We start from the raw sequence: 27,735 nt of genomic DNA on the forward strand, positions 1-27,735 counted from the left end.
ACCGCCTGCCAACGCTCTGCCTTTCTGGAAGCAAACATCCCCATCCTGTATTTTGAATCTAATCCAATGAGTTTTCTTTTGAGGAAAACTAATTTGTGCTGCGAATACCCAGGTCTGCTTTGGGGACAAATGAGAGCGGCTGTGAAATTGATAGCAATGGCACATGGCCTTCCTCATGTAAGTCATATTATTAGCCAGTTCAGTGGACTGCTTAATGACATAGTGGTCTATTACACTCATGTCTGTAAACAGAGGCACATGTTGCTGCTGCCAGGAATCTGCCCATCACAAGTTTGCCTTGATGACAGCAGTCTCCTTAGGGAGCTCGTCTACACGTGGAGTAAAAATAAATGGTCTTAGACGTTTTCCTGCTTCTAGTTCAAGCCTCAGACATTGGGATAACGTATGAAGGGACTAAACATGCTGATCTTTGCAGAATAAACCATGCATTTTGTTTCACATCATACTGAATGTAGTGTAGGTTCAATTATAGGTAGGTAAGATGTGCATGCTGCTGCTCAATGGCCATCTTTGCATGCACGCAGACACATATATGGGTAAAATACTAACTGTGTATGGCCTCAATGAGACTGTAAACCTGGTAAAATAAAGGATGTATTACAATTTAAAGATAAGTATATGAAACACATTTAGTAAACGCTGCAGAAATACAGAAAAAATCAAGCAATTATTTTGTATTTCTGTATTTTTTGATCAATTTCCTTTTGTATTTCTTATCCAAAGCTGTCATTTATAGTGTATAACACTTGTAAAAGGAAGCATATCACATTTTTCCTGGAAGAAAAGGCAGAAAGCAGTGTTTAAAAGGTTGTTATTTGAATGGCACTTCTTAGAGACTGTTGACACTAAAAACAAGCGAGGAATAAAAGTCTGAAAGCTGTTAGTAGTTGACAAGGCTGTCCAGACGTTCGGAGACATGTCTCCTTATTTCTCTGTCTCTGAAAAGTGTAATAGCCTCAAGTAATATCCCATAAGTCAAAAGAACAAGTTCTGAAATAATGAGACTGTTTCTAAAAGCGGTCCTGACTTTAAATCTCCCCGGCTGCCCTCAATTTACACTATATTTTGTTGTGCGTTTACAATATGTAGGGCCATTTTTTAAACTGTATCCTTCACAATGGGGGCGATCCGTCACCTATGCCTCATTTTTTAATCCCAGGTGACTGAAGCATCTGTCAGGATGACTGAACGTCGATAGAGCCGTACAGCACCGAGAGGATAGGGAGGATACAGACCCCGCCAGGAGTGATGTCTTCGGACAGAATCTCATCTAGATATGGTGAGTATCGCTCAGCAACTTTATAAAACACATCTGTAGATGCTCATTCCTCCATCTGATGGATGCTTTTATCCGAGACAATGTCACGGCTGCATGCATAGGATGGTGTCATGAATCCTGTGATGTGTAATGCACGACAACAGCCCCCCCACGGTGCATTCGAGGGTAGACCATGCTCGGGAAAGTCCATTTTTAATAGACAAGGTTATCAGGTATTCATGGAGCCTAAACCGCCCGCACATCCCATAGTGATGACACATTGACCTAATTAATTTTGGGGGTTTATTGGAATATGATTTCCGCTCTCGGGTCCATCAGATGCCCTCCTCTCTCTGTGTGAAAGAACTTTGAGGAACTTTGTCTTGGATATCCTGAAATGCTGTGTGGGATTTAAGAAACTTTACTTCTACTCTAATCCCTTCTTCCCCTCCCGGTCCTGTCCTGCTCAATCGAGCGTCCCTTAGAATTACCACTAGACTTTGTGGATTTTGGTTTTGAAGCTTCGAGTTTGGTGTTTCCGCTGTTGCCATTTACATTTTTACGAAACCAGCAGTGACACAAGGCTGTGGTAGCGACCTCTGAATCGACAACTTTGCCTTTTAGCCTAAATTCCTTTTTAATATCGGACCATAATTTACTAAGCATACACCAATTAAGGGGCATGTTTAGATCAAAAAAGAAGTGCATTTCTTGAAGATTTCTATACAATCGGACTTCCTTTTGCAACCAGCAGTCACACTTCCAAATAGAAGACCAATAATGGAGCCTTTTATTCATGATTAACGGACAAAGATTGTCCTCTTTTAGGTCGAACTGATGTCCATAAAGTCCTGGCATGACAGGAATTCAGGGATGCACAAGAAAAAACAACACCGACATAAACTGTGTCTTCTTTGAGCTTAATTGGTTAATTGGTTTTCTTGTTTCTGAGTGGAAATATGACATTCATTTAGCAGTGAACAAAATAACAAATTGCTGCCCTTTTAGAGTTATTGCAAGTGTGCTATCTGTGCTGCAGAAGCCCGTTTGCCTACGGTCCGCACATCTGCTCCTACGCAAACTCTGCTCGAGGGCTTTAACATTTGTCACCAATTAGCACACACACACACACACACACACACACACACACACACACCTGCAGTGACTCCTGTGTCGTCATGCCGTAAATTCCTCTGGTCAAACTGTCCCGATGTAAATGTCATGAAACCAATTTGCGTGTCCGTTAGAAGAAACACCCAGAGAGAGAGGGGATGTTAAACTCCAATTACACTGCCACAACCTGCGCTCCCTCGCCATATCTCCCACTGCTTGCATAATTGATTAATAAAGGTAATTGCTAATACATAATGGATAGTAATGGTGAAATGATCATTAGCAATGAGAAGGGCCTTAGTGGTCTCTCCCATTCATCTGTCACTGTTGATACAAAGCATTTAGAGCACTTGTCATGTCACTTTTAATAATTAAAAGTGTCTTTTTTAAGGGTTCATTGTTTTTATGTTACTTGGAAAACAATCTCTTGATAATGTAAATATGTAAATTAGAAAATAATAGCATTAGAATCACATGTTTGCACACTGATAGAAGAAAGATAGATGGCATTGATTAATGGAAATCCACTTACATGAGCCCTTAATGTTCTGCCTTCGCTGCTCTTTTATCAATAATTTGTGCAAGATGAAAAGATGCATACATCAGAGAAGGCTTTAGGTCTTTGTTGACCAGGTTACAGGAGTATTTCACAAGCTGCTGGAGTCAGGATCATGTGGTTAAGGGTTGAAAGGCTGCAGGGTCTTCAGGGTTAAAGCATCGAAACTGAACACGGCTCTTTTTCTCTCAAGTCACCTTCCAGTTAAAGACGCTGGCACCCCCGAGCAGCAGCAGCAGTTCTATCCGAGCTTTATTAGCAATCCAAACACTCTCTGCCCCGTGTACCTTTTATAAAAGTTGTTAAAATCCTGATAAAGGGTGCGAGGAAACGCTGCCTGGATGCTTAAGTGGCCGGCCTGGACCGCCACCTGCATCTGTTCCTGTCTTCTTTTGCTTAATTAAGATACAGAAGTGTGTTAATGAGAGTGGACTCCGGTAATGAGTGATGCTGAATCCGGCGGGTCGCAGTTGGCAGGGCCACATGTGCTGCTTTTGATCATGCTGGCTTGTGTTTCCCTGCAGGAGTTTATACCCATCCCAGGCTATTTCTGTAATAATTGATTTATTTAGTGTTTGTCTTGTTTCATTTTCCTCCCACTGCTGCTGTTTGTCATGTCAGATTCCTGGCAGTTGTGTGGCTTTAACTCACGGCTGTTTGCTAGTTTTTAAAACCATTTACAATCATTATTTCCCTTCAGCTCATCTCCGGCGAAAGCGCAGCGGAGCGGCTTCATTTGACAGGATAGAAAAACTCATTCCACCTCTCACACACAACATCGGAATTAAATGACTTTTCCTTTTTAAAGCCCAGAGCAGCACTTTTTCTTTCAACTGTGTGTTACTTTTTTTATGGAAAACTGTAAAGTTGATGTAAGTATGACGTTCAATTGCCTGTAAATTTACGCGTGAGTGACTCCGAGGTGCATAAATGAGGAATTCATTTTTAGGGAAAGCGTAGAAGGAGCCGTTAAGCTTGTGTTTGCACACGTTCCTGCATCCCGTGATGGCATGACGATTCACATGGCGTCCTCCGAAGCACGCAGAACTCCCACCCTGCCGGAGAGTGCTGGCTAATCCAGGACCTTCATAAAGCATGTGTTGGGCCTTAGCGACACATCTGTCATTCTGACGTCTGCTAGCATGGTCTGGACTGTGGGTTTCTAATCCATCTGCGCTCTGCAGAGACAGTCTGCTGCCAACTGGATCTTCGCTAAGCCTTTGGAGAAGCCGACTGAGCGCCAACTCCTGCCAACTTGCTGAAAGTTCGAGTCATATCTCACCGTTCATTTCTCAGATTCCTGATTTCTGTTTTTGCCTTTTTGAACACTCCCAGAGTTAAGTGAGCGTGTTGACAAATGTTCGCTCCAATGAATCAGATGCTTGTGCCATTTGCTTTGATGTTGCCAGGCGTTCAGGAGTCCATGGAAACAGGGTAACTTTAATCCCGAACACCAAAGGCAGAATAAGGCCGACGACTTTGATCTTCCTCATGCAAAAACCCCAGTAATTTTCCACTGCACTGCCACCGTGCTGGTAATATTGGATTAAAAACTGGCTCTTTTATTCTGCTGTCCACTCATGTATGGCCTAAGGTGTGGATGAGGTCCGGTGGGGACGCTTCAGCATGCTGCACAATACAGATAGAGAGGGGGAGAAAGAGAGAAATGGAGGCAGGCAATTTTGACACATCATCTGCAGTGCCACGGTGAGGCAATCCAGCAGAACAACATTTCCATGAGGGCATAAGGACTCTAGAGTTTGTTGACGGACCTCCTGTGGGAGATAATGCACCTCTTTCAGGCTTTAAGGCATCAAGGGAAGATGTTTGTAATAGCAAGCTAGATGTAATGATGTGTCAGAGGTAGACATGGTCTGTTTTTTCTGAAGAACAGGAGCGTTTTTTCCGAGGTCAGCAAGCTCATTCGGATTCCTGCGTAAGAGCACCGTCAGTTATACAGCCGGGAGTCAAAGGGCCAATGAGGCGTTACTGAAGATTATCATAACCAGTAAGAACTACCACTCCTAGAAACTGGTCTCATTCTCGAAAGACAAACGGCACAAGTACAAGCACTTCTATTTTTGACAAGGTGCTGGTTTGAATTATTTAAATAAACCTTCCTTTTAATGTCACTGGGATTTTCCTTTGCATGTGTTTGAACATTTACTTCGCTGTCAACACATTTGCTCACACATTTCTTCAAAGACGACTGGCTTTTATCCTCCTTTCATGCACAGGACAGATATGGATGCACGAACCAGATTTGGGTATCACACATTAAGCAATATGTCGCTGAGTGATCACAGATCTACATATGGCTGCTGTAGTGTAGCTGCAGTGCATATGGACACCCAGCAGGAGAAGCAACACACTGTATGAATGCTGTTTGATGCTAAACATACGGCTTTGAAAGGTGGTGCTTTAGCAGAGATCCACACGGAGAATGACAAAGATTGCATTTCAGAGAGGAGGAGACCGAGAGGCTTAGCCTTTAGATAAGGGCAGAGGGACAGAGAGCAGAGCAATCTCTCTTCAGGCCGAGCGGCTTTCCTTGTTTGGGAGGCAATAAGAGGTTCTGGGGCGAGAGGAAGAGTGGAGGTATGACTGAGGGGAAATTAGAGTGGCAGAGTCGCTGAGGTGAGAGGAGTGACGGTGAGACAGAGATCAGGTCCTATTTTATCACTGGACAGTGGAAAGGATGTGGGGGGAGGGGGGGTGTTCAAAGGCCATGAAGGAGCGTCACTCACACAAGAGATTGTCAACACTCTGGCTGGTGAGCGTCTGACCCGTCAAACAAGCGGCTGACGTTATTGTCGTGTGTGTGTGTGTGTGTGTGTGTGTGTGTGTGTGTGTGTGTGTGTGTGTGTGTGTGTGTGTGTGTGTGTGTGTGTGTGTGTGTGTGTGTGTGTGTGTGTGTGTGTGTGTGTGTGTGTGTGTGTGTGTGTGTGTGTGTGTGTGTGTGTGTGTGTGTGTGTGTGTGTGTGTGTGTGTGTGTGTGTGTGTGTGTGTGTGTGTGTGTGTGTGAGATCAAAAGGGTTGTTTTTAAATCCGTACGGCGGATTCTCAGCGATGATGTAAAGACAAGAAGAGGAGTTAATGTGGAGATGCTTTTGAGAGCAGCATCAGATTTCACCCAGCTCTGTATACATTTATCGCTGTCTGATTCAATAGCTGCACATTTCTGCGTGTCGTCCTGCAATCTGTAATGTTTCTGACACCCCCCCTGTACCCACCTTACCCAACCGTATCTGCCCTCATCGATCAAGGCGGAAGTTTCGGTCCAGATCCTGTTTCGTAAGATGGATGAGTTCACTTTCAGCGACCCTTTAAGATATTGTACATCCTATACCACATGGAATAAAAGGCATCGAGGGGGCACACACACACACACACTTAGTCTCCCTCCTTACACTGAATCCATATGCCAAGTGCGTTCTGGGTGGGGGGGGATAAAAAGGCGAAGTGTTTTGAGCAGCGTCTTGATGTTTGTTTTTACTGGGTTTCCTTCCGTCTTCAGTGGAGCAGCTTTGGCAACGTGGACAGGCAATTTGTTGGTGAGCAGCAGGTGGTTGGGTTAATTGCCCATGGTGCTGCGAGGAGAGAAAGTGTCTCGCTGAGTGTGGAGTGCCTTCTGCACTGGCAGTGCTCGAGTCTGGGATAAAGAACAGCAGTAAGCATATTGTCATCTCCCACCTCGCCACCCTAATCAGCGCCGCTATGCACTCCCATTGTTCGACTGAGCTGGCTCACTTCCCGGAGGAATTCTCTTGCCACAGTGCCACCCACATCCTGTTCTTTTCAACCCCTTTCATCCGCAAATTCACTTCCTTTTTCTGTTGCTAATGCCCCTCAATCTCCCTCTTCCTCCATCACTTCACCGGATCAATCTCCCATCTCTGCTTAGCTCCTCCTTCTCTATCTCCCTATGCACCTTACTTCCTGTCCCCCCACCTCGCTCCACCCTCTCCTCCTTTCCCTTTTCTTCCCAGTGGAGCGGGGATATTGATGCAAACACACACACACAGCGCTGAGAGGTTCTTAAGCTGCTCTGAGCGATCCACAGGCCTCCCCTCCATTGTGCCCCTTGACTGTAGGAAGAGTCTTGATTTCCAATAGGCTTATCCCACCAGTCCTCCCAGTGCCGCGTCCGAGGGGTTTTACTCGGCATCTTGGCTGGACTGAGCATGTCTGTGCCACCGCTCCGGCGTGCTAATGGATCAAAGAGATGTAGGTTGTGTGTGTGTGAAAGTATTTGAGACCAGCTGTAACGAAAGGGATGCTTATGACGGCGACGGTGAAGGAAAACATGTAGGATGTTTAGAAGAGATTTACCGTGCCATGAGAGACGGCATGAAGTGCTTTTCTTACCTCAACCATGACTCCAATCTGCCCGGACTTCCCTTCTGATTTTCCAACCACTCAGTCTCCCACATATCAAACTTTTCTTGCCCTCTTCAGAGACCCCTAGTTTCTCTGATTGTTTATTGACTTCTGGACGTGGGGGGGGGGTTTGTGCCAAAACTGTCCAGTGTTGTGATGTTTCCAAATTGTTTTGCAGGAAGTTTCTTGAAAATAAGCCAAAAAGGAGTTTCTTTGTCCATTCTTTCTTATTTTGGATGATTTTGGGTAATTTCGGATGCATTTGGACCGTTTTCAAGGAGGTGAATGGAACACATCTGATAAATGTTAGACAGAATATTTGTGTTGGACGACCACTACGATGAATCTCCATCTGCCTCTTGTTGACAGCTTCCTGCATTTGTTTCATAAACAGCTTCTGCATTATGTATAGTGATGAGACGCGCTTGGTGAGCAGTGGAGAAGTTATACATGAATAAGTTTGAACAAGTTTTTTAGGACTGTTTTTACAACCATACAAGAGTCTGAATCCTAACTTTTTGGCTGTTTAATAATTCAAATTTATTTTGAGAGTCTCCCACTGCGAGAGCAAGCCCATTTGCCGCTGACCCTGGTGGCAAACATTCTGAAATACGGCACAGCTCTTCCTCTTGCCAATTTAAAAGAAGCTTCTACTTATTGTGGCGAGGCATGAAGCAACGTTTGCAAAAAAAAGGAAAAGGAAGGATTGATTTCCCATCCATATTCCTCCCAACTGCATGCATTTGTTTGATTAACCCCCTGTTTCATGCATCAGGGTCCAGTATTTAAATCCGACTGTTTTTATAGCTGCAGCATTACATCACCTTGATAAAAAAAGACTCCTGATGTGTTGGGCAACATTTCAAACCCAGTCTCTTTGATTCCACCAGACATATTTTGATATATGTGGAAACTTTGACCTGAATTTAAAACCAAGTTTTGTGCTGAATCAAAGAACCGAGGGCTTGCAGCATGCATCTGTAATGTGGGTCCGAACAGAGAGGGCAAAGGAGGTAGAGAAGGAAGAGATACCACGTTATTTCTAGATATTTTTGATCCGTTTTGACGCTATGCTTCCTCACCTTACCTGTGGATGTATACTTCTTCCAAACCCCTGACGGGCCTATATATAGCTGGGAGGGGAAATGTATTTCATGGCTTGTCTGCGCAGTGACATTTCTCCTGATGGTAAATGGGGTCTGCGCTTGCATTGATGTTGTTTGTGTCATTTCTTCTTTTTTTACTCAACACTTTGTGTCTGTATTTCCTGCCTCAACCTTTCTCTTCAAAGTGGCATAAAAGGCAGCTGTCATACCTGACGATCAAAGAGCAACAACCAAAGCGCAGGCTCTCTGTTGTGCCGCTGTCATTTTCGTTCTTTAAACAACAAGACATGAGAGACCTTCAAAAACCCACGGCCACTCTCGGTGCACACGCAGCAGCTTCACACGCTCAGGAGATCTCGACCCTGTCTCGGGTTTGTGATGCCAGCGTGTCACAAACTTTGAGTTGCCATAAATTGTTGATCCTGTAACAAAGACCACATCATTCAGAAGCAGCTCTGCAGAAACATACAGTACTAAACTTTGTTTACGGATGTCTGGGCAGAGGGAAAGTATTCCAGCTGCGGCACAATGTTTATCATTAACATGGGATCGAGTAATTAGTATGTGGAGGAAATTGTGTCCTAAAGTGCTGAAGTTGCACGCAGTGGAGCGAGGAAAGGAAATGAGGGAGATATATGCAACAAGGGTCCAATTAGGACTTTAACCAATGCATATTTACCCCTAAATATACCCCATAAAAGTGTATCTGCATGGGCAAATGTACTTTTAAATTAACTCAAAGAAAATACCAAGATTACAAGCAGTAAGCCGTGCATTGAGACAAATACATACATGCAACTCTGACGATATAGCAGGAAATGTCATTCAGTGTTTACCATATTTGCTTCACTATTCAAAAGTATTTAGTGCCACTTGTCTGATAATTAAGAACCAGTACAGCCATAGTTTTCATGCACATAAAACCACTGCCTTTTCATGCTTTAGGAAGGAGAAAGTCAGCTTCATAATTTCTTTGCTTGCAGTTCAAAGTTGTGCAGCATTAAGCCCGATAGTCATGTAGGCAGGAGAGGGAAAGTGCAGCCATTCTTTATTTATCACATATTGATAATGACACATAAATTGGAGACGCAGGTGAGGATGAATACATTGAGGTCAGCAGGATAATCCTGGATGTACTGTGGTAAAGCGCCTCATCACTTGTCAGCGGAGAGTGTCGGTGTCGGGAAGCATGAGTCGAAGGTGCAGCAAGCAGCCCGACTGTCAGAGACGCATCAGAGAGGGATTGTGCAGCTCTGACGGCGACACAGACGATAGAGACATGCTTGAAAGGTTGAGGTATTGAATTTTACTTCCTGACAGCTGAGTGACCTTTCGGCTCTCGAGGGGGACGAGACAGAGATGGATTTCGCCCACGCTCCCGTCCACTCCTCCCACAGGGTTGAGAATTAATGCTCCTTTTCTACCTCTCTGCTGAGCTGGGAGACCCGGGGCAGAACTGCATCACCGAGCTCTGGTGTACAACCAGAAGGGGTTAGTCTCACGTCAGCAATTAAAGGAGAATTGTATGAATTAGCTCGACATAAGAGGGAGTTGTTGGGATCATTTGCATTGCGATAGCCGTGCTTGGCAGGGTACTGAACCTGGCAGAGTCAGAGAGAGGACCCACATAGTTAATTGTTCTCACCGATGCCCCGCTCCCCTCTTCGCACCTCAGAAGAACTGCTATTCATAAATAAATGCAGCATGGCTGGCCCTCGCTAATGCACTGAATACCAATGAGACTCCTGTCTTGACTCTCAGACTGCGAGGCTCTTCTTCTTCTTCATCTCTCATCTGCTCTCCGAAGGCTGTGAGGTGAGAGCTACAGATCACAGTTTCATGTGACGGCCTCTCTGGCTCCGCACAGGATCACCTGGTGTCTTTTAAGGAGCAACGAGATCAGAATACACCTCAAGCTGAGGGCTGTAATGCATCCCTCCCCCACCCCCACCTTAAAGTTCACTGACTCGTAGCTTTCCATGCTTTGTTCCTGCGGTGTGCAGAGGAGGTTTAAAGCTGCTTATGCGGTGTAGTCACGTACTGGCTGAGTGACCGAGTGCTGAGAGTGATGGAGTTGCAATGACAGCGAGTGATTTCATTCTCCATCTATCTTTCCAGGCATCACACGCAGCGGCCAATGGCGTGGCGGCTGTCTACGCTCCATTACTCCTACTGGCCAATGAGCCATCTGCATGAAGGGCCTCATTGATTCCTCCTTACTCGTGCTGCTTTGTGGAAATATACAGAGTCAGGTTCAGTTAAATATGGATGCATCAGGAGGCGGCTCACCGGACAAAGCAGAGCATGTCAGGAAGAAGAGCCTCTGTTTTCATGCTCTTTCTGTGAGGATTTAATTGTGAGATAATGGAGGTCAATGGTAAAGGTTGAGTGTCTTGCTTTGAGACTGATCCCAGATCCTCCAGCTCTCCCCACTGCAGTATTTACTATTCACAGGATTCTCGCTGGCGCTATAAATTCTTCATGAACGTGTCAAAATATTGTTCCGAAAAAGCACTTCTATGTTTCATACCTTGAAGATCCTGTCGACTAGAATATCCATAATGTATAAAATAGGTTTTCACACCCACTGCTCAATTTAAAAGATAAAAGGACAGCATAAAATACTCAGGATTCCTGCACTCTTCCACTAATGTCACATTAATAGGCTTGAATTCAATGCCTCGTCTTCTGCAGCTGGCTGTCAGACACTTTGCATACTAGTAATGCATTTTAATTAGCATGTAACTCATGTAAATAAAGAGTTTATAACCAAGAAAAATGATTCACCGAGGCAGGTGCGTATTTTAAAAAGCACCAGAGAGAAGTTTGTTGCCTAAACTTGATCAAGTATTTCACTTATTTAATCTCAGGCTGTTTTTACTCCGAAGGGGCTCGAATAAGCATGGCTCGTTTTGCTTCACATTTATACTATTATTGACCGACTTTTTCTAATAGTATATCATCAAAAGAGATCAGAAGGACAGTTCAATGTTGCAGGTACTTCACTGAAGACATTCATGGAGTCCAGCCTGCAAAACATAACCCCCCTGATGCCCTGTTTTATGATAAATTCATAATGCAGTTGTAGTCCCTTTATGCTCGATACATAAAAAAGCAACGGCTATTTTGTTGGAGTGTGGAGGATGACTTGATGAGTCTCATAGCCCGAGGATGGATGCAGCTTTCTTGCAGAAAAGAAGGACAGTAAAAACCCAACTAGATTAACACTTATTCACAGTAACCTGTGCAAGGAATAGCATATTCAATTAAATAGTGTGAAGTATGTAAGTCCATGTATGGTTTGGATGTCAGAATAGCCTTTTTAACCCCCGTTATTCTCCTCATCTACCCCCTAATCTCTTCTGCGTGTCAATGTCATTCCCTGTGTGACGTGAGGATTGAGGCTGCAGTGATGGGATAAGACAGCTGGAGGCCGGACTCGAGTAAAATACCTCCTCATAACTGCCACCGTTGCCCTCGGAGTAACCTCCCCACCCCTCTGCGACCCCGTCCTCCCCGCAGCGCTGACGGCCACTTTACTCGCACCCTGAAACATGTCCGAGGAGAGGTTAAGAAGAGAGGGCAGGGAGATTGACGCCCTGTCTGGATTTTCTGGGTTTGTGTGCGGGTGTCAGTGGTGTGGATGGAGCTCGCTGATCCCCACGAGAGTGTCGGTGTCACGACCCGGCTTTCATCTCGTCTCCAGTGTCTGTGGCTCAGACTTTTTAGACACAAACTTTGTGCTTAGACGGCAGCTTTCTGTGAAGTGAACTGAGGGATAAGTGCAAATGTGTCCAGTGCATGGAAGCTACGGTTGTTTTTTTAAAGTGTAACTCCACTACGAGGCTTATTTATCACATTTAATCTTCTGTGCATTTTAAGACAGCCTTTATATGGTTGAAGGAATCAAGATTAAATCTCAGGCTCAATGGGAGATAAGTGCTATGAAAAGAATCTAAGTGACAATATTGTGCATTTACACATTGCACCCAAGGAGAGAAAGACATACCTATACAGTGTGTCGGTCCTGGCATGGCTAATTGACATTTTGTTGCTAAAATGGTAAGAAAATACAAATAGAGGAGTGTCTTTTTAATGAAGCTTCCAATTAGTTCACATAATGAACCACAAACATCTTCATTTTCATATAAATGATAACATTTTCCATACCTATGAACTGTATACGTGACTGTAGCTGTAAGTAACGCGGCCTAAAGTGAAATAATTGCCTCAAAAAGCTGGTTTTGAAGTTTACTTTTCATATGCAATTAAATGATATTACTTATAATGCGTGTTATTTATGTAGCGCTTCTCCTGGTACTCAAAGCTCTTCACAAGCAAGTTCAGAACAATAACAGCAAAATGCTAAGCTAGGTGGAGGTGAGCATGCAGGTTTTGGAAGTCTTGAAGTTGCTGAGGATGTATGCAGGTGAACCGTAGAGGAAGCTGTTGCAGTAATCAAGACGGGATGCTGTGAAGGCTTGCGTGAGACGTTCAGGGGCGGTGTAAATGTTGTGCAACTCTTACTCAAGGGGAGCATTTGAATCCCCGATGATGCGTCTGATCAGAGGAGCTGACACTACAACGTTTACTCAAATCTATTTCAAGCTAAAGCTCACCCCCTATCATGCAAACAATAGCGTGTTTTTGAGGGAACTTTAATGATCCAAACAACAAAGGCCCCTGCAAAACGATGTTACATAACTCCCTCCGACGTAGTGACAAAGCGCTCTGCGGTCGTTGTGGTGTTGGAACACAGTTTTGAGAGGAAGCTGTTTATGTAGAAAACTATTGTCTTGCATGACGAATGGCTCTCCTTTCTGACAAGTTTTCCTTTTGTCTCCCAGAAGCCGCCACCGAACATCCGTAATTACATTTCCCCATCTGTCTGCTCACACAATCCCCCATACATCACCATCACAACATTTCCATTAAGTCCCACTGAGTTAAGTGAAGAGGGGCGAGGGAAAGTGTGGTGCATTCATAAACAAATAGATGATGCTATTGGAGGAAATGTTTGACGAGGTTAAGCCATTTGTTTGGAGATGCTATCGTAGAAGAAAGGGAAATCAGAGGCCTCTATTTCAACCCCTCTTCCTCTTCCTCTTCCTCCTCTGTCTTTGTCTCTATGCCCTTGGCACCGCAGAAATTCCCCCACAAGATGGTGAAGTGCAAAGCGACGACCACACGGGAAGTAATTACGGCAAGCTTTAAATTGTTCAAACGAGCAGGAAGAAGTTGATTAAACAACAGAAACAATAATGACCGGATTGTTTGAGACACTAATGAGAATCTCGCGACAAATTACTGTCGAGGCTTTAAAGCTGGCGCACACACACACACACACACACACACACACACACACACACACACACACACACACACACACACACACACACACACACACACACACACACACACACACACACACACACACAGTGATATTTCCCAGTTGTGTTACACTTGAAAGATTCCTTGATGTTCGCTCGTCTCTGTTGATATTTAAGTATTCCCATTGCAACATGCACCTGTTATATTAGCTTGTATCCCCAAATGGAGCTTTAGAGCATCCCGTGCATGCAAACTCACTGGAGGGTGAAAACATACATGTCACACACACACACACACACACACACACACACACACACACACACACACACACTTATAAATGCTTGCTCATGAACAGGCGAGTGAGCAAGGAAGCCGAGATGGATAGTGGTTTTAATAAAGTGTGCTCCAGACAAGGAAGGATGGGGAACAAATTGGAGAGGGATGTACAGTGGGAGCCAAAATCAATAATAAAGACTTCCATTTCCAAACAAGATGAGGCGCCTGGGAGTTGATGTATAGACGTGAAGCTGATGTACGGACTTGGCCCCGGCACGTCCATCAGACGGACAGGAAACCAAACGTATGGCGGATGACTGACGGAGCCAATGCTACATTAGCTCCATATTGGTAATCAGATCAGAAGCTGAAGGAGAGTGGGAGTAAACAAAAGATCAGTGAGAGACTGTTTCAGAGTGTGTGCTTTCTGAGGCTGTCACTCAGGCCAGAGGAAAACATACCTTTCACTTTTGCTGCAAGACTCAAATAACCTTTATGGTTTTTCAGAAACTCTAGGAGGCGTGAGATGCATCGGCAGTGAGTGATCATGCTGCATGCTTTTCCTGTAGAGCATCTTTGCAGATCATTTACAGTACATGCACAAACACCTATAAACCATCTCCAGAGAAGGGGATTCACGCTGGTTTCAGACCACAGTAAAAGCAATACCAGTCCTGCCAATGGTTTCACACTGTTCCACTGGTGAATAGGAGGTGGTTAGATGTGCTGCAATGTGCCAACAAAGCCAGGGAAGAAGACTTAGGATGGTAAACATGGCGACTAAATGACTTCCTAGTCTCGTTTCCTAAACACTTCTCCTTGATGTTGATGTCCTCGTAGCTCTGTAAGATGTTCCAGTGTATTGAATGCAAAAGGAGAGAAGATAGGAAGCATTGAAGCACCTTTCCTTAGCCTTTCTGCAGAACTAAACCAGTTCCTATCATGGCTTTGTGGTCAGTTCACTCAGTAAGAACCTTATTTCTTTAGCATGCAAACAATGCTGGATTTAAAACTGGCTCTGCAATTGTTTTGAGGAGAAAAATGCATTCAATTCCTTTGTTTGACACGATAATATCAACACAATTCAGATTCAGAAGTTCACATGTATTCAGAGATTCAAAGACCATCATTCATTCTTTTCTACACAATAATAACTCCTTTCTTGTGTCAATGCCAGAATCCAAGGCTGAAACAAGGACTGTTTTTTGCACGATGTCTAACTTCTGATTCAGGTTCTGTTAGATCCCACAGAAAGAAGCTCTCTGATTGTGTTGAGAAACTGTTCCAGCTTTTCAAACTTTTATTCGATTATTTCCTTTTAAAGACTGCATCAATATGCATCTCATAAATGTTTTTGGGGGATAATGGCTGCATCCATTTTAGAGATAATAAAAAGCTTTTATGCCGTTTCTTTTCGGCTCAGATTTGAATGGATTAATGCAGGAGCTAAGTGCTGCATTAAAAACACATTAAGTTATCAAAGGCACAAGTTCCCTCTGCACTTATTGTTCAGTGTGACCTTATTCTCAGTCACTTTTGGACTAAATGCCAAGTGAATATAATGTCATATGATCACAGCCTCATGTCGACTAGAAAAGAAGAGCTTCAAAGACGGTCGCACAAACTTTGTTGGGAAACTAAACCCCCGTCATCATGCATGTCTTTCTGCTTCCTTGCTTTTAGAAGCTGTGTTACAGAAGTAGAGGCAGTTTTGTGCTTTATAGGAATTAATTGGATAATTTCTGCATGCAGAGGAACATTAATTAAAGTTCTGGCCTCAGTCTCTAACCTTAAAGGTACTTGCATTATATTGTATTTAATCACAGTAAATTATTCTCCAATCTGAACCACTCTGCATTTATTTAATCCCAGCTCTTATATATGGCTTTTAACAATTGCACAGTTACTCTTTTCTTTATGTGCATGTGTAAATGGCTCTTAATTCTACTTCTTATCCACCTCATGAGGCTTTACCTTTGCACACTTTGATGCTACTCACTACAGTTAGCTTAGCATAGCACAGACACTGGGGGAAACAACAATCCTTACTTTGTCTAAAAAGTGACAAAACAGCGACGTGATTATATTTGATTTTGCACAAATCTATAGCAGCTCTCTGCAGTGAAGCATGAAGACTGTTCTTTGGTAATTACAGGTACTGTAGGCCAAGTGCTTTCAGCAGCGCATAAGTACCTGTAATCTCTGTGAGGAACGTCTGGAAGGTTGTCAACACTTTAACCTAGCGGATAGACGTCTCTCAGATACAGCTGAGGAGTAAAAAGCAGAAGTAAGGCATTAACAGATGTTGCAATGACTCAAAACAAATCTTGATTCTTTTCAATCAGAATTATTGCTTAATGGGACAACTGGGATCTGCATAAATGAGAGATATTGAATCATAATCTCCCTCTTTATTGGAGGAGAAATACCTGATTGCTTAGACAAAGAGTGTGTGATGAAAAGTTACAGATGAAAGGCACCTGGGGGAGGATGGCGGCTGTGATTAAAGTACGCCGATTAAGTCTCTATATTCTCCACCACATTGGGAGTAAAATGCTCAGCCTCTTCAGGAGATGAATCCTGTTTGCATGTGGTTATCCGCTCTTGAGAAATACCACGATCTGAACAGAGATTTCCCGCATGTGTGTGTTTACGCCGCCACTTCTAACACACACATATAGACACTTCCATAATGCTCCCCATCGCGCTAAGCCTCTCATCCCCATTCAAACTCAGTCTCCTTGCTCTTTCCCCATTTCAATCTGCACTCTCTGTAATAGAGTTCGCTTTCACCTTCTCCCAGAGGGGCGACTTTGCCTCCGAGCCAATCTCTTTAGCTGTATGTTTTATACTGTCCCTGGGTGTGAGTCACGGGTCAACAATGAAACTGTGAGCACCCTCCCTCCCTCCCTCCCTCCCTCCCGTCGCCTCTCCGAAGTGTGGGCTGCCCCGTGGTGGAGCGCTGCAGAGTCAACAACCTCTCCATGCTTTGTGCAGGGGTGACTAACTCGGGGCATCCCGGCTGAGATGTGTTTTACTCAGTCGCTCCAACCCCGGAGTAATCTGCACTGATGGAGCTGTTGTGCTGTAAACAAAAGACCTCCACCACTGCCTCCTTTCATCCCAATGTTCATGCACAACTGTGGCTGTTAAAAAACCAGTATACACATATGTTATAGCTGGGATTATCTATCAATGGCTTCAGTCATTTTGAAGCTGATTTTGGACCGATGATGGGACATTTAAAGACGCCACAAAGGACTTGTGATTAACAATTACGTGACATTTTGTAGACCCACCGATTAATCAAGGGGATAATCAGCGTTGGATCAATAAAAAATGATTAGTCGCTGCCCACAACGCCTCTAAATCTGCTCATTCTTTGTCACGCATACCTTTTTCAATGGTTGTGTATTTAAGGGAAAGGACGGAATGACTAAGACGTGTTTTTAATTGACCTGCATTGAAAGTTTTCCACTGGCTCTTTGGTGAAGAGTGTGACAATGTCAAAGGTCGTTGTGTTGTTGGAGAAGTTGCTCCGTGTCTCTGGGTGCAGTGTATCTCCTGATTGCAAAACTTCCCACACGATGTCTCTGATTTACGTACCGATCTTGCAAAACAATCCCCCCCATTTTCCCAAAAATCATGTAAAGCTGATTGGAGTCTTTCCAGAGGAGGGCGTGTCGGCACGGAGCGGCTGATTGAAAAGAGTTATTGTTGTTTGGCGAGGCGTGCTGATCAGAACCCAAAGGCCATTCGGTGATGCGTGTGGGAGGACGGTGAACAGCTCCACAGATAGGTGTGTTTAAACACATTTCATAACCTGTCCTTATTTGACTATCTTCATTAAGTTGGTGTAGAAATCTCAGTCATTGCTGCAACATCTGTTCCACTTGTTAATCGCCGCTTTGAAAGAGGGATATTTCAGTGCGAAATGCAGATTCATATCCCATTAGAGTCCATAGAACGAACAAACCGTGTCCCATCAACCAACCAACCATCCACCAATTCCCATGGCTGTATTCAGGATTACATTATAATACAGCAGCAGCCATAAACTGTATGCGTCTTCTCCTGCACCAGTATGCTCTCTTTACACAGCATGCAAACTGTCCCTGCACCTCTTTCTCTCATCAACTAAAGGCAAATACAAATGCACGTTTTAGCGTTGGCTCTGTATAGATTTGGTCCACACGATGTACAGCTTGAAGCTACAACTGATCCCTCAAAATGTTAGCTGAATGTTCATACTGGCTGCACTAATTAGCACTTTTTATCACTCTTACCTATTTGTTATACCTTGCACCTGCACTTATTGTATCCTTGTGTTATTAACATGTGTGCCTTATTTAATAGTTCATCATTCATCCTATTTTTCCTTTTTTATGTGCACTGCTGTGACACTTAAAAGGGGGTTTCTGATTCTGAAAATGTCCACACACTCCCCTTTTATTCCTCCCCTCTGTTCTTTGTCACTCAGATCCTCCACTTATAAAACCCTGCCTGGCAACTGGCACATTACTATTATATTCTATTAGAGGCGTCAGGATAAATAATGTTTAATCTGAAGCATGGCTAGAGTCCAGCCGGGCTCCAGCCATGCATTTAATGTTGTTCTGCAGCAGGCTGAGGGGTCGCTCAGGCCTCCAACGCAGCGCCCTTTTACACAATGTCTAAAGTCAGAGGAAGGGATAAAAAAACCCGAAAGAGCAGGTTCTCGCCGAGACTCCAAATAAAACAATTTACACACAACTGGGGATCTGGACTCAATTCCTCCCGAGCTGGGAGCTAATTAAAAATGTGACCTCGCACAAAGGGAGGCATAAACAATTTGTATTCCCTCTGCTCTGCTCTGTCTTCCTCTTCCTCTCTGTACACACACACACCATTAACTTTATGAGTGTGAAGGGAGTCCGGCTGAGAGAAATGAATAGCTGATTTCACTCAGGAGCAGCACGTGCACTCTGTAGGATGCACGCTTCACCATCTATCATAAGTAATGTATTGCATTGGAAACTTGCTATTTTTATGGATAAAGAAACTGAAAGACTTCTGAAGTTATTCCCTCTGTGTTTCCCCCACTTAATCACGACAGCAGCCGTGTAAAAAATGGGTCAGTTGATACAGCATCGACCCGTAGGCGTTTGGAAATATCAGATCCTACATAATTCACTCTGGGACTGATCATGGTTTAAAAAAAAGAGGCTGACATTTGACGAATACCTCCATCAAACAAGTCGATTGAACTAGATTCTGCTTTGATGTCTGACTCCTTTGCGCACATGTATTAATCGCTGCTCACACATCAATACTAATCAGGGTTATTCTGATTAAAAATAAGGCCTGTCCAAGTATCCGTCTAACTTTAAGACATGTAGCTGTGACCGTGGGTGAGCAGGAAGCGTGTCGCTGATGGACGTTAGGAGAGGATAAACGGCTTTTGATGGCTCTGGCTGTCGTCTGGGAAACAACCTGTGACCTTTCCGATAAAGGAGGTCTTTTTACCCACTAGGCCACCGTGCCACCTCATCTCTTTTTTATAGACAAGAACCAAGGTCAAGAACATGCAAGTGGTAGATCTGAAAGTAGGATTTCAACGCTGCACCTGTGCACCATCTGTGCACAAACAGGAGGGAGGACTCTCTGCAGAATGAAACCATTTCAAGGTACTCTTTAGTCCAGTAAAAAAACAAACCAAGAACAACTGAAGCAAACAGGATAGCCGGACCTGTTAGATATCCATCCTGCACCTCCCCACCTTCACCTTGCTGCAGGACATAAATCCTGAGGGACAAGGCGACACAAAATGTTACAATAACCAATGGAAACGTTGGAGGAAACCATAAAAAACTGTCCCAAATCTGCAGTAAACCGGTGTGTCCGCTCTGAGGATGATTTACTCCTCCGTGCCCCTCGGATCGTCGTTAAAGACACCATGATATCTTTGACCTTGACATCTTACTTTATTATACTCCAAACTGCCTCTCTAGGATATTAATATCTAGGTATTCCAGCAGCTACCTTACCTTACCTGTCCGTGTGGATTATTTAGAAGCCATATGGTGCAACGTCTAGATAGGAGCCAATAAAAGGTGCTTTTTATTAATGAAACTTTGAGAGAAAGGTGTGAATATTTCAAAAGACTCACCTGTTCCTGCAGCGCCGTAATGAGACACCCCGTGAGTAGAAAGGGAGCGAGGCATCACTCTTCTTCTTCTGCGTCCTATGAATCCGCAGAATGAGGTGAGGTTAACGGCAATGAGTGTCAGATTCAGCGTGCTATGATCCGAGGGAAGAGAAGAGTCTCGAGTTTCTGAGATTGCAAAGTTAGAGAAGACATGTGGAGCGACATGTACATGATTTGTAAGAAATATCTGCAGAATCGAGGGTCTTTTGTTGACACGGTGCAACAGGTTTAATGGATCCTTGTGTATCTCAGTCATGTTGCAATGGCATCCCCACTGCAGAGCCCCTCTAGCACTGGGATCAGTGGTGGGAAATCATGTGTTTTTATATGCTATCCTTGCAGATTGTCTCTCACCTGGAGCTTTCAGTCATATCACATGATCTTCATATGGTGTTTGATCAGCTTTATGGACTTCTTCCTCATAGTGGATTGAAATTTGAGTTGATCTCTGATCATGGGAACAGCTGTGGACTAAATAATGTCACTTAAAGGTCCTTTTTTGTAGCTTTTGACACTGATTACATGGGCGAATAATGACTTTTAAACCTCTGAATCACAGCTTACTCCTCTGATTCGTTAGGGTTTAAACCGGTCTAGTGTTTTTGTTATTCAGCACGTGTCCTTATTAAATATAGTTTGTCATCCTGGATGTTACACTTTAACATGCTTTTCATCCTCCTCTCTATAATTGTCTCCGTTAATCCCATCTACTCTTCATGGACCAGTCGGCGTTGTTGTGCAGAAGTCACACCCAAAGTGTCAGAGTATGTTTCATGCTTCACGCTTATTTGTTTTAGGCTTTCCAAATGCATGACATTAAGTGGAAATTTGCTCATCAAGGCCTGCCACTGAAACTGCTTCAATAATCTGTTTCTCATCCCTTTTGATTTTTATCTGTGAGGAAATGAAGGCCTGTACTTACATGACTCATGCAGATCACTTTGGCTTAATCTGATTGCAGAGCAAGGATTTAATCAACAAATATGATCGCTGCTAATGGTTTGCTTTTATTTAACTGACAGGTAAGGCGCCAAAGATACTTTAATGCACACTTCTTGGATCATTTAGCAGCTGGATATCCCCCTTAAGAAGTGCTGGACAGCAAAGCAGAGCTAAAAGAAGGTAAATACAGGACTTATGTTTGTCAAATATCCTAAAAGAGATGACTCCAAATGAAAGATAAATCATTTTAAAGTTATAAGACTTCATATTTCCTGACATTTTTAAACTAATACTGCTGCAGCTCACTACTTGGAAATTGACCTTATATAAGGAGAGCCTTCCCGAGATCTAAAGCAACTCTGGAGGAAGTTATTAAACATTAATTATGGATCCCGTCATCCAAGTGAATATCGGGTAATTCAGCAGCCCTGGACACGAGTATTTTTTTTGCATGCTGTAAAATGTTCAAGGGCCACTCAGAAGTCTTTCATGGGCTGCAAGTGGCCCCAGAACGGGACTCTGAGCACCACTGATCTATAGAAGCATGTGTCAGCGAGACCGTAATTAACTGGAGGAGCACTCACCGCCATGGCAGGAGTACAAAACTTTCCTTCAGCGCATGCATGCATAGTGATAAGCAGTACCTTATTGAAGGTGTGACGGACTAACCCGCAGAGGATGGACGCACCCTTGAATCAGCGTCAGTTTCTCTGGGAACACACGAGTGAAATAGGGGTCATCACACTCCTACAAAGTTCTCTTTATGTGTGTGAGGGAGTGGGCAAGAGTGTGTGTGAATGAAAATCACAAACCTTTGCAGTCTATTTATAATTCTTTTGAAAATCCTGGAGTGCTTTCTCTGCAGCCTGGAAATGTAGTGCTCTATTTTTATGGACAACAACAGCAACAGCTAACCATCATGACCATTAACAGGAATGGTTTGGAGCTACGTCCCCTGTAGCGCTGGATGAAAGGTGCTGCCCGGTTGAGAAACACTGCAACAAGCAGACGGTGATATCCGTTACCTGAATGATGCTCCGGGGCCTCGGGGTGTTGGCTAAAGAAATATGAGCGTTCAGGTTTCTGCCCCATTGGCTAGGAGGAACATTTCCCCCGCAGTCTCACGATTAGTTTTCGGCCTCTTCCTCCCCCCCACCCTCACCCTGCGAGGTGTGATTCTCCCCCACAGCTGTTTGTCACGCCGTGTGAAGTATTGCCCTGCAGTCACATGCTGCTGCACTGAAATGCATCAAAGGGCGAGTTTGTCAGTGCAGGAAATATGTGGAGCTTTTTATGCCGGCTCCTCTGCCCGGGTGTTACGACACCTTAAGCCAGCTCTGCATGCCCACGCCGAACAATGGTGGCTTCTCAAATCAGCTCGTAGCATTTGCATAGAAATTGGTTCTAGATAAGGAGATGGGCCTTTGAAAAACTCTCACACTCTTTCTGTGCCACACACACACACACACACACACACACACACACACACACACACACACACACACACACACACACACACACACACACACACACACACACACACACACAAATAAACAGACTCATCTAGAGACTCTGTCCTTTTTGAGGCCCAATCACTGGAGCGACCCTCAATGCAGTCAGAGGGGAGGACATGATGAGGAATAGATCTGAGGACGACTCTTCATGTTTACCAAAAGGCTGAGAGTGGATTCAACATGCAGGAATCCTCTGCTTCTCTTTTAAGATATCTGTAATTTGCATGCCTTTGTGTCCGTGAAAAATTGTTTCATATTGATATGTTCATGATGTAAGAATGTCCTTTAGAGTTTACCAGCAAACACCCTTTATCGCCGCTTTATTGGAGAGTAAATGGAGGATGTTTGTGGAGAGAGAGGGGGGGGGGGGGGGGGGTTTAGTAACAAATCCTCCAAAAGTCAGCTTGTAATTGCCTCCTAAAATGACTTGAGTTTGGCCTATCAACAGGATCTGCCACCGCTATGGTTGCAGGGATAGTTTTTGAGAAACATACTGATAGGCTTTTTAAGTTTGACTGGAAACGGGGGAGAACAGCTAGCCTAAGTCTGGTCTTTTTCTGCCTCTCTGGTCTGAAGTGTGCTCACTATGTTGTTCATTTTCCACTGCAAACTAGAGAAGGCAACTCTTCTGGTCAACACACATTACCAAAACCCTCCGCTGCTGCACAGATATGTAACTCTCTTTGCCAAACACTGACAGCAGAGGAAACAGGAGAGCGGTGCGTTTGTACCTGGGCAGCGAAAAAGTGTTCTGAGGGAGCCAGGGCTGCAGGAGAAGCTGCTAAATGTCAGAGGTTCATAGCTAAACTGTGCACCGAGCAGCAGGGGGTCCGGGGGAAGCAGAGCGGGGAAAATAACATTCAGCTGCGGAGAAACTTTGCTGTAGTGACAGCTTCCACAGCGGGCATAGCGAGCTAATGCCAGACCTGCCGATGAATGTGTCCGACCATAAAGAGCACCTTTCAGTCACATCTGGCATATCGGCGTGTGAGGCCTGCGCTCGGACACGTCAGAGCTGAAGGCTGCCAGTTAACAGATGGAAAGTTTTTCTGCCTGCTTTGTGAATGTCATATTTGTGATTTGGACTGTCAGCACGACTCATCACCTTTTTACTCTGTGATGAACGAGCAGAAAGAGAAGCCTGAGAAATGTGTCGCAGGGAGGGACACAATCAGCCAGCTCCAGAAACTGTGTGGAGCATTATCTGCCAAGGACAGTTTGTGTTTGCACTTAGGAAGTGATGTATAGCATTTCACAGCTACCTTTTTGAAAAGTGTTACTGAATCTGATCCTGATTTGATGTGAAAATCAACATTGAGGCTTTCATTAATGCACTCCTAAACCTTCATGCCTTGTGTGATGCATAACATATCTTGGATGGTAATAAAACAAGGCGCAGTTAAATGTAATTATAGGTGGCACAAGATTTTATTTCTATTCACAAACGCACCGTGCTCTGTGCAGAGTTCAAGTGTTTGCCTGGACCACAGCAGCTCAATTGCTCATTTAAATTGTTAGCTTTAACATCCCCTGTGAGTTTACAACAATCATTATTATGTAAGCTTAGAAAAACTCTACAGGAATGAAGCATTTCTCTGAGTTTTGTTGCATATCTCTTTAGCACTGAATGTGTGGAGGTAGTATTTACCTTGTATTAGATTTGAAAATTCGGTGAAGAGAGGCTGACAACCCAGTGTCGTTTCCAGACGCTCCATCTGACTGCACACAGTGGGAGAGGTTTCTAAATAAAAGAACAGAAAGAGGCAGGAGAGCTTCTGCGCTGTGCCGTATTCACCTGAGAGAAACAAACCATTATAGGATATTAAATAAACATCAGTTTCGATAGGTGGTTTCTCAGATCCTCCCATGTTCCCCTCTGTAATATTGATCACCGCTGATTATGGGGCTTTAAATCTGAACAGAAAAGCAGAATTTGTTTAAAAAACGACACAAAGGTTTGGGAACCGTTACAGGAAACTACATAAAGTACTCTGATTGAAATGACAGATGAGAATTGCTTGTATGCATATAATTGTCCAATGTTCTCTGGAGTGCAAAGCTAAAACAGTGTGTCCTTGCAGGGACTAAATACTTGTTCTTATTATTTATCATCTTGAAATCCGGTTGACTTTTCTAGCAGGTAATGAGGCTGCATGCTGGACAGGTTGCCTGCTGTTTCGGCTTATTTAATGGTAATTTAACAGCAGGAAATGCTTCACAACCAGTAGAAGTGAAGCCCCTTATAGCTTTGTATTATGTAGAGAAATCCACCATGGATGTGAGGCAAAGGTTCAGGTGAATTGTGTGGAAAAATGGATGTCTTCCAGCCCTCTGAAAGAATTCCTCCCGTGCTCCTTCTGCAAACGAGCCAGGATGTTAACACTATTGACATTAGGGGGGGCAGAGGAGTCCCTCAGGCAGTTTTCAATGTTTGTCTCTGTGACCCAGAACTAGCTCCTGACAAAAAAAAGCTCCCCTCATTTCAATGCTAATGTGCCGTTATGGGTATTTTCAAAGCGTCGCTGCTATTTATTATGAATCAGCTTACCTGAGAGGCGGTGGTTAATCCTGTAGATCCCCGCACAGCTGCCGTGTGCTAAGAGGTCATGGAGATAGTGTTTAAATAGACTCTGCCTCCCTTATTATTCCAAGGGGACGACTACACACCTGTGCACGGCTGACGGATTCACCGCTTTTGCCCCTCTTTTTTCCTGCATATCTGCTAAGTGGTAGCAAGGGAGGGATCACAGGATCAACTTGTTTGCACCTCTTCAGATTGTTTGCTCAAGTGTCTTCATGAGCAGCATGCCAACACCTTAAAGCCATCGCCCAACAACAACACAACAACGACATAAAATGTATTTGCAATATAGCCTGCGTAATGGGAGGAAAAACAATCTCAAAGGGCCTGAAGCGGCTCGTTTGAATGGACGTTTTAGATATTGGAAAATGTATGTAGCTGTGTACATGCCTGCGACGGAGAACAGTGAAATATGTTATCTAATCAGAGTAAGAGACACATTCACATGGCAGCAAAAGTAAAAGCAGTCGCTGTCTTCATCCACGCGCCCGAGGCTCGTTCTGACGAAACGTCGTGATTTTCCCAGCAATTCAAAAAACACATTTGCGGCGTCTTTATGATCGATGTGCTAACAGATGCTTTGTGGCTGCACTGAACTTGTTTTACTGTACCCTACACACAGTGTTATCCCTATTCTGCGTCCCTATATCTTGAGGGTCCTGTTTCACACACTGACGTGGAAATGATTAAAGACGTGTTGATTGTCAGTAAACTCCAGCCTGCAGTGGCTTCAAAAACGGACCTTAAACATGGAGGTAGTTTCTCTGAAGACACACACATACAGTATGTCTGCCTCGGTGCAATAATTGTGCAGTTAAGGAAAGAACTAGGACCTACATTTCCACCGTTTATAAGAGTAATGGCTCAGCAGGATCTACCTGCACATCGCTGTCTCCTAGAAAAATATGCTCCTATTAAACTAAACTGCACTCTCAATTACTTTTTGAGGGAACTTATCCCAGACTACGGTGGTAGTTCGATGTGTAACATAGTATATGGAAAGAAATCTAAGACAAACGCAAGATTTAGCTTTAAAAATAAGTGTTTTCCCCCTCCTGTAGTGCGTTTATGTAGGTTTTGGTGCATGTAAATGGTCTAAATCCCAAAGTTCCCCATCCTCCTGACTGAAAATGAGCATGATAGGACCCCCTTAACTTCAAAATGGACTTTTGATTGCTTGACTTCTGATCACTGAGCAGAAACAAGGAACAGTCATCCCTTTAAAAAGAGCTCTTTAATTCACCACAAGGAAACCCTGATGATTCAGCACTTAGATTTGAAGGTTTGCTGTTAGAGATAATCAGATCAGTCAGATCAGATGGATGTTGAACCGCTGCCAGCCGCGAGCTTTGATGGAAAGGTTCAGCATCCCTTTAACTGCCATGTCAAACCCGTTTATTCAGCCCTCTCCTCCGGTCCTGTTTGTGTTTTGGTAATTGTGGCATTGATTTGGAGCCGGTCTTAAATGCGTCTAGTACCACTCTGCAGATAGGAGCTGCAGGTTTAACGCACATTGGAAGTGACCTCATGCCCACAGTGTTTACATTATTCATATGCTTCATATTGATCTTCCAGTCTGTTGACAAGTAACTAATAGCCGAGCCTTGGGATGACTTCATAGGCTAAAACCACCACCGCAGTGCTTTCAACTCTTCTGCGAAATGCAAAAGGTGATGCTGAGGTGAAGGCTGCCCGTGAGGAGCCTGAGACAGCCTCTCTGTTTCTATCTTTCATCCCAGACGTGTGAAGCCTTCCCCCCCCCTCCCACCTCCTCTCCGCGTTGACGTGTTTCATATCGGCTGCCAGATCACGTTCGGAGAGCCCAGTCAGTTTTAATCACACTCTCTGCCTGTGGAGCTTCCAGCGGCCATCACTGTAGCAGCAGGAGAGAGAGAAAGAGAGGTGGAGGCGGGATAGATACCAAGTTCATGATTACACACGCTGACAACTGATCCTGGATCCTGCACAGATAACCGCGCATCAAAGCAAGGTGGTCAGGAGCATTGCATTAGGCTTTCTTATTATACCAAAGACTGTCTTTCCTCTATACCTCTCCCACCACCAGATGGCATCATGCAGTGACTTGTATAATTTCACCTCCTTAGGCACATAATAACTGGCTGATAATTGTTGAGTCCTGCTTGGATGATTTGGAGATAAGTAATTCAACCATTCAGGTCAAAATTTGAGCTGCTCTACAAACACAACTATTTGCTAAACTTAAATATACAACATTTGCATCATAAGAATTGGAAATAGCAGATAAAACGAAGGAGATATCACATTAAAACATCCTATTCTCTACGAGCTTTTGGACCTCAGGTGAATCAAAGTGTTTGGGCATGCTTCTACCCCCCTCCCATGTTATACTTGTGCACGAAATGAAGAAGAAGGTGACATCAACACCAGTGACATACTGTATTCCTGCTGTTATCTATATCTCTATATATCTCTACAGTTCAGTGCAGCA

General features: G+C 44.0%; 1 protein-coding gene across 3 annotated transcripts in view; it reads left to right on the plus strand.

Moving 5' to 3' along the window:
• Window positions 1–27,735, plus strand: part of LOC134860703 (uncharacterized) — a 45,156-nt gene that overhangs the window by 14,400 nt on the left and 3,021 nt on the right. The window contains exons 2-3 of one of the 3 annotated variants that reach the window (XM_063877491.1): window positions 1,181–1,300; window positions 21,251–21,350. The exons of 1 other annotated variant lie outside the window; for it this stretch is intronic. The gene's annotated coding sequence lies outside the window, so the exon portion shown is untranslated. The remainder of the gene's footprint in view (window positions 1–1,180; window positions 1,301–21,250; window positions 21,351–27,735) is intronic. One more of the 3 variants, XM_063877490.1, reaches the window with a different exon arrangement.

This window comes from Eleginops maclovinus, chromosome 24 (assembly GCF_036324505.1).
Source record: "Eleginops maclovinus isolate JMC-PN-2008 ecotype Puerto Natales chromosome 24, JC_Emac_rtc_rv5, whole genome shotgun sequence".
NCBI classification, from domain to species: Eukaryota; Metazoa; Chordata; class Actinopteri; order Perciformes; family Eleginopidae; genus Eleginops; species Eleginops maclovinus.